Here is a 14,528-nt window from a genome sequence, read left to right on the forward strand (position 1 = left end):
TTTTTCTTATCTTCCTTTCAGAATACTGCAAAATGTTTTTTGAGTTAGTAGTACATGATCATGATTTTATGGCTTCTATTTTTCATGACAAATAAGAGATGGAGCCCCCTTGTTTGCCTGGAATAACTCCCAGATGTTCTCTTGTGTGTTTTTAGTGAACTAGTTACTGTTTTTGTTGCTGTGATGAACCTACTAAGCAGCTTAAGCGAGTATTTGGTTTCATGGTTTGTGGGTTAAATCCACAAGGCTAGCAGCACAGGTTTTAAACCCTGTTTCTGTCCTCTTATGACCCACTTTCAGTGAGGGTCCATCTCTGAAAAATTCCAGAACCTTCCAAAGCACTGCCATCAGCTGGGAACCTGCTCTTTAAATGGACAAATCTGTGGGAATATTTCCCGTTTGCACAGCTAGCTAGTCTGAGTCTGTTGTGGCCTTTATTTCTGTAGCACTGTTCTACCCTTCCTCTCTTCCCCTGAGCTTTCTTTCGGATCTTCCTCGTCTCCTTGATTTTATTTTCTTCTTCTTCTTCTGTATGTTTGAGTCCTTGGCTGTACTGTATATGTGGGTGCCTGGGGCCTGCTGAGAGCAGGAGAAGGCATCAAAACCCCTGGAATGAGGTGCAGGTGGTTGTATGCCCCCACCGGATGCTGGGAAGCAGGTCCTGTGGAGGATGAGGAGTGCTCAGTAACTGCTACTCCAGCCTCCTTTCTCTTGTTTTAAAAACCTTTTCTTTCATTTTTAAACTCTTTTTAGCCACAGTCTTTTTACTGTATTACATATGGTAACAATTTCTTCTCTCATTCATGTTCTATATTCTTCATGTGCTTTTAAGCTGTTTTTTTTATTTTTTTATTATTCTTAGAGTGTCTTCCTATAATCTCTGTCTTGGCATGTTTGAATATTTTTTATTTGAGAAAGAGGAAGTTCTGCTTATTTATTTTAGCTTTAAAATGTATTTCATATTTTAAAGGATGTATGTGTGGTAGGGTTGCATGTGCACATGGATGCAGGTCCCCATGGAGACAAGAGGATGGCGTCAGATTCCCCTGGAGCCAAAGCTACAGTGGTTTACTCAACGTGTGCTCAGAGTAGAGCCTGAGTTCATGCATGAGGAGGACAAGCTCGCTCTTAACTGCTGAGCCATCTGTCCGGCCACTGGAATTTCACATTTCAACAGCACCGTTGAAGAATGGAGTGCGTGTAGGGCTGAACTGGGGCCATCTTGTGTTCTTGACCTTGCTGTATTCTGTTCTTGGCTCATACCTAGTACAGCTTTGTAAATATTTTGTTTCTTTCTTGGAGGCAGAGCATAAAACTTTTACCTTTTTTTTTCTTGGTTCTTCAAGACAGGGTTTCTCTGTAGCTTTGGAGCCTGACTTGGAACTAGCTCTTGTAGACCAGGCTGACCTCAAACTCACAGAAATCTGTCTCCCGAGTGCTGGGATTAAAGGTGTGTGCCACCACCACCACCACCATTTGGCTCACCTTTTATCTTTTATAGTAATAAGTGTAATTTCTTTTGGTTTTTCGAGACAGGGTTTCCCTGTAGTTTCTAGAGCCTGTCCTGGAACTAGCTCTTGTAGACCAAGTGTAATTTCTAAGATAGTGATAATTGTGTTATCGTGTATATTAAATCATACTGTAGCCTAAGAATGGGTTCTTGATACAATTCTGTTACCGTTCATATGAGTGAGCTGTTAAAAGAGCTTGTGGGAGAAGGCATTAAATCATGGAATAATCTTTTCTGGTGTATTTTCCTCCTCTCATTTGTGGTGGTGCACACCCTTAATCCCGGCACTCTGGAGGCAGAGTAAGACAGATCTCTCTGAGATCTCAGCCAGCCAGGTCTACATAGTGAGATAACCAGGCTTATGTAGAGAGTCCCTACCTCAAAATAAGTAAATAAATGCCGTGTTTTGGTAGTAGCTCTGTTTATTAGCAGACTTCATGTAATGTGTCTGTATTCCCTGCTGCGACTGCGTCGGCTGTGTTATTTAAAATAGTCTTGGAGCATAGCTGTCAGGGCTTTCCTTAGAGGTGTCAAGAAATGGAAGAAGCAAGCAGAACCAGAAGGAAGCACATGCGGTAAGACCCTTTGTTTTCCTTGACTTTTCTACCTTGGACTGCAGGGTGATGGGGGAGCTAGGAGTGGTGTTACGGATGCAGTCTCTCTTCTCCTTTCCCACCCCATCCTGTGATTGACGGGAAGACTGCTGTAATGAAGAGTTATTAATATGAGAGTCCATATAACCTTTCAGATATGCACTTAAATAATATTTAGTTTTACTGTAGTTCTTGTTTTGTAGTTTGTTAAAATAGGTATATGTAAATGACTTCTAATTTTCTATTGGAAATGTATTTTCTTGGAAAAATGTCACCAATTTATCCATTACTGAGTATTTTTATTGGAACAATAATAATTTTATACATCTTGTAAAGATAACTTAAGAATGGCTCTGGGCTTAATATTATGTGGGAGTTTTGAGAGGAAGTGGTTGAATACGGTGAAGAAACTTAAGTAGTTTGTAATGTTCTCAGATGTTTTAAGATTCTCTTTATATATACACCTACACTGGAAAACTTGAAGCATGAATTTCTTAATTTAAAAATAATATACTTTAGAACCTTAAAGCTTTTTACTTAATGGTTATTTAGTTGTAAGTTGCTTGAATATTATGTAGTATTTTTTAGTTGTAATTAATTTTGCTTTTTAAATATTACCAGTATTATAATTAGATCATATATTTACATATAATTATTTAATTCTTTTGCAGTAGGTGTTTAATAGAATAACTTGAATGCTTGTTTGATACTACTTATTACTGAGTTCTTTAGTGAAGGACACAGGGAAGGAAAGGACTAATCAGATTCAGTTCAGCCAACGTTTGATTATTTTATATTCCTTTTATAGGAAAAAAAATCAGGAAATATGTTAGCATTAAGGATCTATAAAAGGTTATACACAGGCTCTCTTTCTCTTAAGGTTTGAGAGCCTTGGAGGAGCCTGGGCTTGCTTCTCAGCCATCCCATCTTCGCCTTGCAAATGCTGTAATTACAGGCATGTAGCACTTTATCTAGCTTCCTTAGAATTATTTTTCTAAGATTTTATTTTTATATGTTTGTGTTTGCGCGTGCACACATGCCTGATTGCAACACTTACAGAGGCCAGAAGAGAACATCGGATCCCCTGTAATTGGAGTTATAAGCAGTTGTGTGCTACCTTACCTGAGTGCTGGGACTTAAACTCATGTCCTCTGAGAGGACTATCTGTGCTCTTAACTCTGTCTCCAAACCCCTTAAGAGTTTTGTAGTATTCCATTGTTAGGTGTCTGGTTTAATTTAACCAGATGCCTCATGAATTCAATTGCTCATTTATTTAGTACTGTAAATTTGTGCAGTCTCAGTCATTTGCTGAAAGGTATTTTTCTGTAGTGCAACTGCTGGATGGAAGGGTTGGTTACTGTGAGCGTTTTGGACATACTGAGGTTACCCTTCAGAAGTGTTACACTCATTTACTCCTTATATTTAATTTTGAATCCTAACAGCATCTCTGAAGCTTTTTAGTATAGAATTTCATGCTACACTGATGGGCTTGAGTCTGTCTGGAGGCTCTTACTTGTGGATGAGTGGCCAGGATAGTTCTGTGGCACTTCTTGGACTGTTGTGATGCCACTGGGTGCCCCCGAGAACTTTATTCGTGGTACCTGGAGCGTTTTGTGAGGGATTAGCATTGCAAACGCCCCGCTCTTCCGTTTCTGTGAGAAGCAGGCTCCCATGTGACTCTGCGAGCGTAGCATCTTGCAGATGGACAGTGCCGGAGACAGGCGACTGAGCTTGGTTCTCAGTCCAGTCTAGAACCGAGGCGCTCGCGTCACTCGGCTGGCTGCTGTGCAGGGTTTGTTTAGTTGAATTGCCTATAGGCTTTCGCCACTTGGCTGTTCTTTAGCATTCTAATATGCATTCTTTAAAGTATTCACATAAAAACATACGGGGAGTTTTTCCTAAAAAGAGTACACTAAGATATACTCAGTTTCCTACCTTTTTATAACCTATTTTTAGTAGAGTGATTATTTCATTTTTTAAGTGGAATTTTCATTTTAAAATGAAAAATGTTTTTAAAAATGGAGTCATAATATTCTATGATTTGGATGTACTGTAGCTCATTTAAGTCTTCTACATAGAAGCTCGTTCATTTTATGTCATATGCTTATTTCCAGTTTTACCTCTGTTTGTAGGATATCCTTGAACATACCTTTACCAAATAGGGCTTTTATTTCTCTGTAGAGAAGCTCTAGGCTGGAAGGTATATTGCTTTCAATATGTGTAGGCTGTGGCTTTGATCTCTCTGAGCACTGTGGAAAAAAATGAGGTTGAGTTTGTGAAAGTCTCTCTCTCTCTCTCTCTCTCTCTCTCTCTCTTTCTCGCTCTCTCTCTCTCTTTGTGTGTGTGTGTCGGGGGGGAGAGGTGTTTCATGTCAGGAAAACTAAATGGCATCTAAACAAGATGTTAATGAAATTAACACTTTGCACACATCATTAAAACAGTTTGGGTGCTTGTTGGTTTGAGCTCCTGCGAACCTATTTGCTGGTTTCTAGCTTTGTATACCTTGAGATTTTTATTTCTCCTCAGACTTTTTCTTTATCCAGATGGTCAGTATTCCTGAATTTGTGACTGGAAGTTGCTAATTCTCACTCAGTTTGCACAGTAATGTAGAGAAGCAGGGACACCTAGGTCCATGTCCATTCTAACAGTTTACTTAGCACTGCCATAGCCCCCTTTATCTATCTGTCTGCCTGTCCGTCCGTCCGTCCGTCCGTCCGTCCGTCCATCCATCCATCCATCCATCCATCCATCTTGTTTTTCGAGACAGAGTTTCTCTGTAGCTTTGGAACCTGTCCTGAAACTTGCTCTTGTGAACCAGGCTGGCCTTGAACTCACAGAGATCCGTGTGCCTCTGCTTTTTGCGTGCTAGGATTAAAGGGGTGCGCCACCACTGCCCAGCTCCTTTATTTTTAATCTTGATATTATTTTGTATGTATGGGTATTTTGTCTACATATCTGTATACCACTTGTAGGTCTGGTACCTGTGGGAACAGGAGCATGTTGGGTCCATTGGAAATGGGTAGTTGTGAGCTGCCATGTGGGTGCTGGGCATTGGACCCAGATCCTGTAGGTCAATGCTGTTAACCACTGAGTCGTTTCTCCAGCCTCAAGTTCACTTTCATCTTAGAAGCAGGCTATTAACAGTTCTTAGGGTAGTTGTGATGTTTAATGGTGTCATTTATTAAGTTATCACAACATTTCTTGACACACAAAATGAGCTTATCAACCTGGCTTCTATATTGTTGAGTTTGTTTTCAAATATGCCTTCTTGATGTTGCTCATACCTACTGTGCCTGAGCAGATCCATGTGAATTGTTAGGGAGAGATTTCTAGCAGGTAATTCACGGGAATATGCAAGAAATCTGCCAGAGTTCAGAAGAAATGAAACAAAAGCCTAAGCTAGAATGCTGAAGGGCAGCAGTGTACTTATCTAGAGGGCTTTTTTGGGAGGGGGATAAGGATTTATTTGGACTTTTATTTAGGCTCTTGTGCTTTTGGCCTAACAAGCAAAATTTTTAGTCATAATAATAATAATGTTTATAAATATAAATAAATTTTATATTTATTTCTAATATTAATAAATATAATATTTATAAATATAATGTAATTTTTGTTCAAGTGTGTTTGTATGTTTTGTGTATGTATGTGCATATGTGCCAAAAGTCAGTCTTTGGTGTCACTCCTCAGGAGCTGTCCACCTTCTGCTTTGAAACATGCTCTCTCAGTAAGACCCAGGGGCTTGCCTGTTAGGCTAGGCTGGCTGCCACGTGAACTCCTGGGGTTCACCCCTGTCCTGGCTTGACTTTTCTGTGAGTCCTGAGGATTCACGGCAGATCTCCCTGTTTGTGCAATGAGCACTCTGCTCACTCTGTCTCCCCCAACCCAATTGTATTTGTTAAAGGATAATTGTTAGTGCACACTATCAAAGTTATTTCCTAAATGATTAGTAGAAATTGTTATTGCTCTAATTATAATTTTTATTTTGTGTATTAGAGTTTGTATCAAGACTTATGAAGCACAGATTGAAATTTACTGTATGTGTGTGAATGAATGTGAGTGTAATATGCTTGTGTGTATGCATGTTTTTGCATGTGTGTGTATACAAGTGGGTGAACATGCACCTGTGTGCTCTGTATGTGGATGCCCAGGGGCGACGTAAGGAATCCACCATCATTTTGTCCCCATTACTCGTTGAGCTGTGGTCGCAGTCAAACCAGAACTACTCATTGTTGCTTGTTACCCAGCTTGTCTAGGAACCCCTGTGCCAGCTCTCGGACACCATAATTACAGGTGGTTGGGCATCCCCACTGGGCGTTTAGATGGATTTCTAGGGATCTGAACTTTGGTCCTCAGGCTTTTGAAGGAAGCACTTAAACCTCTGAGCCATCTCCCTGGATGTTGGAGTTTCTGTTTTCGCCAGTAAATGGAGTCAATGGTACTTCCTTAAAATTGAAACCTGGTCCCAGCGATTCTTTTTTGTTTATTCCCTTCTCGTTATTGGAGATGGGTACTGAATGATGATATGATGGGGATTTGTGCTCTATAGCTCTTTTGAAATGAATAGTTCAGACCAAAGTGCAACTGTACTGTTAAAGGAAGTGGTCTAGTCTCTAGCTTTGTTGATGTACTTTCTTAATGTACCTCTGATAACTAGAATTTCAGTGTTTGCTTAGATTCAGTGAAATGATTTATTTGAAATAGTTTTTCTTTTGAAAATCAATACCAATTTCTTGAAATTTTGTAAATCTTAATGTGTGAATTAATATGGACTGGTGTGTTGAAATGAACTTTCAGGAAAATGATTGGTAACAAAAAAAAATGTACCTGGAAAACCCTGTTGTTGCTTTTAATCTTAAATGTTTTTGAACTTATGGTGTTTTGATATGAAAAACTTAAAGTTCAGAATTTGTTTCACCTGAAAGGAGTTTAATTATGAATTTAATTTGAATGTTTCTGAAGCATAAAAATAGAAAAAAGCATTCCTTCTTTTGAAATTCCCAAGCCACCCTTCTGTGATGTGAAAGCAAAATATTTTTGATGTAGACAAAAGTGGGTGCTCTGGCACACTCCCAACCCCAGCCAGCCTGGGCTGCATCAGTGAGGGCTAGTCTTAGTTAAGAAGGTGTCAGATTGGGTCGGGGAAGAGTTGTCACTTAGCGTTTTCTTATCCAGAGAAAACAGTCACAGTCTGCACATGTGTTCTTTCAGGTCTAAGGTCATACTAACCATGCAGTTATGCATCCTGTTTTCTCTTTTCCACGTGTTTTAAAATATGAATTAGCTTTTAGAACCTAGTTACTATTCTTTGAAAACGTTAAGTGTAAATGCATTTTAAACCCCTTTCAGTATTTATTGGTGTGGGGACTAGGTACTACATGGGAGGGGACAATTTTCAGGGGCCATTTCTCTTCTCCCGTGGTGGATCCCAGGGATGGAACTCAGGTCCTTGTGCTTAGCAGCAGGTGCCTCTGCTGGCCAGGTCATCTCACTGACCTACATTATTAAATTAAAAGCACAGATTAGTGTTCTTGCGTCTTTCTGTGCACTCTATACATCCTCCCTCCCTCCGTGTCTGTCTGTCTGTCTGTCTGTCTGTCTTTCCTTCTATCTTTTTCCTGGTGGTGCTGGTAACAAACCCAGGGTTTTCACCGATGCTTGAGAACCAGTCTAGGTTAAAATTACTCTGATACTACAGGTTTATCTATAAAACCTGCCTTGTATTTCTTGCATTTTATTGTGGGTTTTATGTAGAGGTGGGCAAAAGCTCCTTGGTTGTTTTGATTGTGTTTAAGAAGATTTTTCCCCTTAAATAGCAGTTTTTATTGTTTAGCACTTCATAGTGATAGTGTATGTTCAAGCATTTTTTTTATGTTCAAGCATTTTGCAGTCATGTGAAGGTTAATGTCTGCATGGAGGAAAGATTCCCATTGAACAGGCTAGGTAGTTATTTAAGGCACAGACTTAAAAGGTCATCTAGCTGGATGGTTGTGGTATATGCCTTTAGTTTAAGTACTCGGGAGGCAGAGGCAGGCAGATTGTTGTGAGTTTCAGGACAGTCAGGGCTACATAGCACAGTAAAACCCTGTCTTGATCTCCCCGCCCCCCAAAAAGTCTCCTGATTTCAGTAGGTCTGCATATACCTATGGTAAAGCTGAAACCACTCAGTGGGAGGATAGGTACCTCTATTTGGCAAATGTTATTAAATCAACCTGCAGATTAATCGGCACTGGTTTCTACTCATCAGTGAGAACAGTTTTCAGAGTGGAGGGAGCAGGGCGCCAGTGAGTGTGCGCACACATTGTATGTGCACAAAGATGCACAGCAAAGGCCTTTCACATTGCTTAGAAATTATTCAGATAGTCACTTTTAGGATTTTGTTTTACCTATGACCTAAAGTTGACAGCATCTCACTGGACCTGAATGCCTCTTTTCTACCTCCAAAAATTCATAATGAACAGAAGACTGTCCAGGTATTTCCTAGAGGAACAACGGCTTATGCATCTAGTTTCCCAGTAGAAATGAAAATCATTTTATACTAAAACTTTATCTATTTGGGTAGAGAGGGATCTAACTGCTAGACTAACCTCATTCAGTATATTCTTAAGAGACTTTGAAATTTAAACATTAAACCTAATAGTATAGTTAAATAATAATTTTAAGACAAATTCTCTCTGTGTAGCCCTGGATGTCCTTGAACTTGATTTATAACCAGGCTGGCCTAGAGCTCACTACTTTTGCCTCCCAAGAGCTGGATTTAAAGGCGTGTACCACCATGCCTTGCAGAAAGATTGATTTTAGCATTACCTTTTCAGAGTATCTAAGTAATTTATGATGTGCCTCAATAAATTCACAGGATCAAGATGTGAACAACATTTTCATTTCCTCTAGGTTCTTGACTCAAGATTATTTTGTGACTACTTTAAAATGACCCTGATTTAGCTTAGGAACATATGTCCCTCATTCTGAGGAGATAGAATCAGAAGACACAGTGGAACAAGGGAAGATGCCTTGGGGGGAAATGAGGAAAGGTTACACTAACCATCTGTGTGATCTTGGATAGTCATTTAATATTTCCCTAAAATGAGGGATTTGACCAAATCGGCTTGAACAGATTTGATCCACAAGTTCATGCGTGGGAAACTTGGCTCGGTTGAAGAAGTGGTTGGTCTGCAAGGAAAGCGAGTGAACACTCTCTGCTGCCCTCTCTGCCGAGCACTCACGTTTTCACTCGGCTGCTGTCCTGCCCTTCATGTTGTGTTCACTGTATGAGTCCTGAGTCACTTCAAGTGTTTTAATGGCTCGTGCACTAATTCTGCTCTGTAGCCATATAATCGAGTGTTTTTTGTGGATTTCCATTCATAAAGGAGTCTCAGCCCCCATACATCTGTTCATTCACAGCATTTTGGTTAGTCTTAGCAGTCACTGAGGTTCCTGTTTGCTTCCCCCCCTCTACCACTTAACTCATCACCATATTCTATTAATGTATTTCCTTAGGATCTGAGCAGTCACAGGTCCCTGTTGTTTCCCCCAGTGACATGCAGTTCACCCCACAGTCTAGTAGTGCATTTGACTAGAGTCTTAGCGGTCACTGTTTTCATGTATGTGCTAGTACTTGCCCTTCTGGAGCCATTGTTTCTGTCTCTCAGAATTCTCTTAATTGGCCTATTTCTTTCCCTCTCGTTTATCTTGATGTCAGGCACATCCCTTAGAGTGAACTGTCTGCAAACAGACTGTTGCTCCTCTTTTTGTTTTCCACGTCAGGACACTATCATAATTAAAACTGCAGAGCTCTGAAAGACTCAGTATGTAAACAGTGTCTTCATCATCTGTTTAGGTGGGAATCCTCTATGGACTGCAGTCAGGCTCCCTCATCCCCTTTTATTCTTGTTGTTTGCCTCCAAAGTTGGGCAGAATCTCAAAACCCACCTCCCCTAATCTTTTCATGCTGGACCAATGCAGCTCAGTGTTAACTCTGAAGCACATCCTGGGCAGTTCCTTTTGCATTAGAATCATGTCTTACTCTTTGATTCCTGTACACAGTGTCACACACTTGGTGTTTTTCATCTTTCCGTCATGAATGACTTGTTGCTACCATCTATAATCCTGTGGCTGTCAGGCTGTGTGCTTTCTGTTGGGAGTGGGCTTTTTTTTTTTTTAAAGCACTGCTTGTAAATGTATTCGTTGAGTTCCTTAAAAATCCCCATCACGTAGCTATTACTGCTTTACTGAGACCATGTAGTAACATGGCTGGCTTCAAACTTGGGCTATGTGGTTAGCAGAGCTCCTATTTTATTTATGTTACTAACCTCAAAGTGACTGGTAACTTGGAGTCTTTGACATGGGATAGACTTATTAGTACTCTCACAGGATAGCAAAAATGTGCATAAACTTATGTACTGTGTTTCATTGCGTGTTCTAGGGGAGACAGTTTTTGTGGTCTTTACTTTAGAAGCTCAGCAAATCTCTCTAGAGTGAATCCAGATGTTTCCTCATGCAGTGCAGAAGTTGGCCTCCATGGTCCATGCACTGTTAACAAGTGTTGGTCTTGGTTTAGCTGATTTCAAATTCATGAATCTTTAATTTTAAACAAAAGAAGCCAATGTTTAGCAGTGCATGAATCATTTCAGTAATGAAACTACAGTTTTTTGTCAAAGTTAAGACACTTGCACAGAGCACAGATATGGTATAGTCATTGCCGTGTATATGAGGAGATAAAGTGTTGATGTCAGAGAACTAGTCTGCGTACAGGAATTAGGGCTGTGTTGCCAAGGACCACGGTCACGGACAGACACTGAATATATTTGAGTCTGTAAATGAGGGTGAAAAGATCCTGGTGACAGGAAAGAAGTGGTTTGTTGAATAAGGGATAAAGGTAGCACTGTCAGACACCATAGGCACTGGCCCTCAGGATCTGAGTAGTTAATAAGGTAAGGACAGATCTGAGTCATGTCCATGAGAAGAAACGTAAAGGGCTGTATAGAAAGTTCTGAAGAAAGGAATTCTCAATAAATGAGAAGTTTCATGGTTAGAAGCTAGGAAAAGATTATTAAGGATTGCTGGTTTGTGGGGGAGTGGATTTAGATAATGGACTTCTTTGCTAGTTACTGTCCACTGAAGGAATTCTGCCCCACAGTCTGGAAAGATTTGGGCCGTGTTGCCAAAGGACAGTCCCTTCACACCAGCAAATGACAGCATTCAAGATGTCAGTAACACTGACAAATCCTTCTGGAGGATTTGAGGAGTCTAGATGGATTTTCCTCTGTAATACTTGTCTGTAGGAGAAGTCACACTTAAAATTCCCACTATCTTCCATCCCTCAGCCGCTTCTCAGAACATTGAAAGCTGGCAGGAAATGATTTGCTGGTTTGTGTTTCTAGTCCTATGTTTTTCTGTGTTTACTTCTTACTGATTACTGTATATAACAAACATACAAATGTATCCCCGCTGATGGTGTAGTCTCTAATTTATTGAGCTATTCTTGTGACAGTCCTTGATTTTAATCACTCCAGCTGTTTTATAGAAAGTCATGATAGCTGCAAGTTCAGGTTTCATATCATTGTTCCCAATTTAGAAATGTTCTGCTCATTTTTTCACATTCACTTTCCAAACGAACTTCAACAAAACCATGTTTTTTTCCAAACATAGTTTGACTGGATTTATACTACCAGGTTTATACTATTTTTGTTATGTATTCTAGAAACTTAATTGCATAATACTTAAGCAAATAAAAAAATGGGTTGAAGACAAGGTGTGTGCTCTGTTATTCCAGTGTTTCTTGATCCTATCATTGCAGTTACTTAGAAATCAAGGAAGATAAATGGGCTAGAAATGTCCAAACCAAATACTGTAAAGATGAACTTCACTGACCACAAGCTTCAATAATTATTTTCTAACTAAAGATTTTCTTCTAAAACAGCACTTAATGATAAATTAATAATGAAAGTCTGATTTGGGGTGTGTGTGTGTGTGTGTGTATGTGCGCGCGCGTGCGCGCTCTTGCAAATACATACCTTTCAACTTCATCCTGAAGTAGATAACTCATTTTGTGGGCATGACAAACTCAGTTTTTGATAAGGCTGTTCCCTATGTATTTTCTGATAGCATATCCTTAGATTTCTATCCATGTGAAACTTGTTTAAATTAATGGCTACTGGAGAGGAGCAGTATATCTGTGAGGTGTAAATGGGACCCTACGGCAGAAACTTGAAAAGTCCATTAAAAATGCAGATAAAAGAATTAATAGGGTGTGGAGACACAGCTTTTTCATGGGTACGTCACCATTGTCACGTGGTTTCTATCGCTTTTCTCTTGGTTTTAACTTGACCTTCCATGTTAAAAATTACCAGTTTTAGTAATTGTCGTAAGAATTTTTAATACTACTTATTTTACTTTATATACTAAATGGAAAAGTTCTTTAGTATAAATCTGCAAAAGTTCTTGTGTGTTTGTGTGAGGGAGGGAGGAGAAGGGAGAGGAGTATATATACATACATATACATATTTCTTAAAGGCTCATTTTATCTGTCTGACCAGTGTCTGTAGAGTTTTAGTTCTGTTGCTCCCCCCCTCTGTACCCCACACTTTTTTTTTTCTTCTTCCAGTTTTGGGCCAGATCAAAACTGAAGCCTTATGTACTCAGGCACACATTTTTAGTTTATCTTATGTATTGTGTCTGTTTCAAAGTTTTAGACTTTTGTGTCTCTGAGTGGTTTATAAGCTTTTGAGAATAACCACTATTAAATCTAGCAGGAGTCAATAATGCTCTGTGATGCTGTGGTGGTCTACATTTGCCTCCTTTACAAAAGTACACATTGAAGAAGAGCCTTCTGGGTAAGAGGCCCACATTTTAGCTAGTAGGGAAGCAGGGGGAGCCATGAGGAAGCATCAGCTAAAGAGACAGAAGGTACCATTTTCTAAGAATGTTTTGTTGCAGAGGTAACTGTAGCATGAAGGTGAGCAGGGTAGGCAGGCAGGTGATTTGGTTTAGGATGTAGACCCTGTCATTATAGTGAAATCATTTAACTTATATGTTCCTTATTTATAAAGCGGGAAAGCAATTTGATAAACTGAATAACATGTTTTAATGAAAAATGGACTACATAAGCAATTTTTTCCTATTCTACTAGGGACTGAGGTGCTGATCATCAAATATGAACCTTCAGAATGTGTACCCTTTAGATGGCCTGGTGTGGTCGGTGGGTGGATCTCGCATGGTTTGGGCAAGGGTCTTGATAATCCTTTGGAAGGACACATTTTCCTTTCAGCTCATAATCTGTTTGAGTTAAAGTAGTGTTTGGAAGTCACACATACATTCTCAGAGCTGAGTACCAATTTTTTGACCTCTCTGTGTGGAAACTTGTCATACCACATCAGATTTCAGAGGACCAGCTTCTCCAGTTCTGGCCTAGCAGGAGTGGTGCAGCTGTGACTGCGGAGGAAAGTTGAGAGACGGTAGCAGAGCACCAGCTGGTCAGGAGACGGGCGGGCTGTGGGTTCAAGACCTGTCTGCTATCCAGAACCCACCGCCTGCTGTTGCACTTGGTGTTTCCTGAAAATGTGCTCCTTAATTCCTTGGGATTGTCACAGGGTGAGTGGATTTTCATTTGGTTGGGGAGGATATGATTGTGTGTGTGTGTGTGTGTGTGTGTGTGTGATTTGAACATTTTATATATATATATATATATATATATATATATATATATATATATATATATATAATCTCCTGTTGATCCATGACCAGCTCTCTTAATTGTTAATGTGACCTCAGTAGAATTTGCTTCCCATTCAGCCTGTTACTAGGGATGAGGATGGCTTTGTATGTGAACTCTTTGAAGTAGCACACAAAATTCTACATGAATTTGCATTTTTTTAAAGTTAAGAATGGCCTGTGGTTTTTCTGGTTTTCTGAAGGAATGTCTTGAAGAAGGAAGGAAGGAGGGAGGGAGGGAGGGAAGGAAGGAAGGAAGGAAGGAAGGAAGGAAGGAAGGAAGGAAGGAGGGAAGGAAGGAAAGAAGGCTAATAAAGTACTTTGATGAGTTTGGTATTGTTATCTATAGTGCTGGCATCTTTGTGTTTATTGTTAATAAAAAAATGTTTAAATGTTGAGTCTTGAGTCTTACAAGTAAAACAGACCAAAGTAATATTTACTGCATCCTTAAAAATTATGTAAGGTCACACTGACTTTTCTCTGTGCTTACAAAGGCCTTTAAAAGTAAAAATTACAGTATTTCGGTATATTCACTGTGTGAGTGAATCAAAAAAGGTTTTTCATGAAACCGTAGAAGATACTAAAATTAGCCTTAAAGGGAGTGTAGAATTCTTCTCATAGGCTTTTTATTGGCGCTTTCATCATGTACTTTTTATTCTTCCAACAGAAGTCAAAGTCCACCTTGTTTCCTTTTTTACTCAGGTGTCTTCTCCCTCTTT

General features: G+C 39.6%; 1 protein-coding gene across 6 annotated transcripts in view; it reads left to right on the forward strand.

The window, feature by feature from the left end:
• Hbs1l (HBS1 like translational GTPase) overlaps positions 1-14,528 on the forward strand; it is a 73,155-nt gene that overhangs the window by 23,898 nt on the left and 34,729 nt on the right. The window contains exon 1 of one of the 6 annotated variants that reach the window (XM_038339830.1): positions 13,555-13,689. The exons of the other annotated variants lie outside the window; for them this stretch is intronic. The gene's annotated coding sequence lies outside the window, so the exon portion shown is untranslated. Of the gene's footprint in view, positions 1-13,554; positions 13,690-14,528 lie in introns of those variants that run through there. 6 annotated transcript variants of the gene reach the window in all.

Source organism: Arvicola amphibius, chromosome 8 (assembly GCF_903992535.2).
Source record: "Arvicola amphibius chromosome 8, mArvAmp1.2, whole genome shotgun sequence".
Lineage (NCBI taxonomy): Eukaryota > Metazoa > Chordata > Mammalia > Rodentia > Cricetidae > Arvicola > Arvicola amphibius.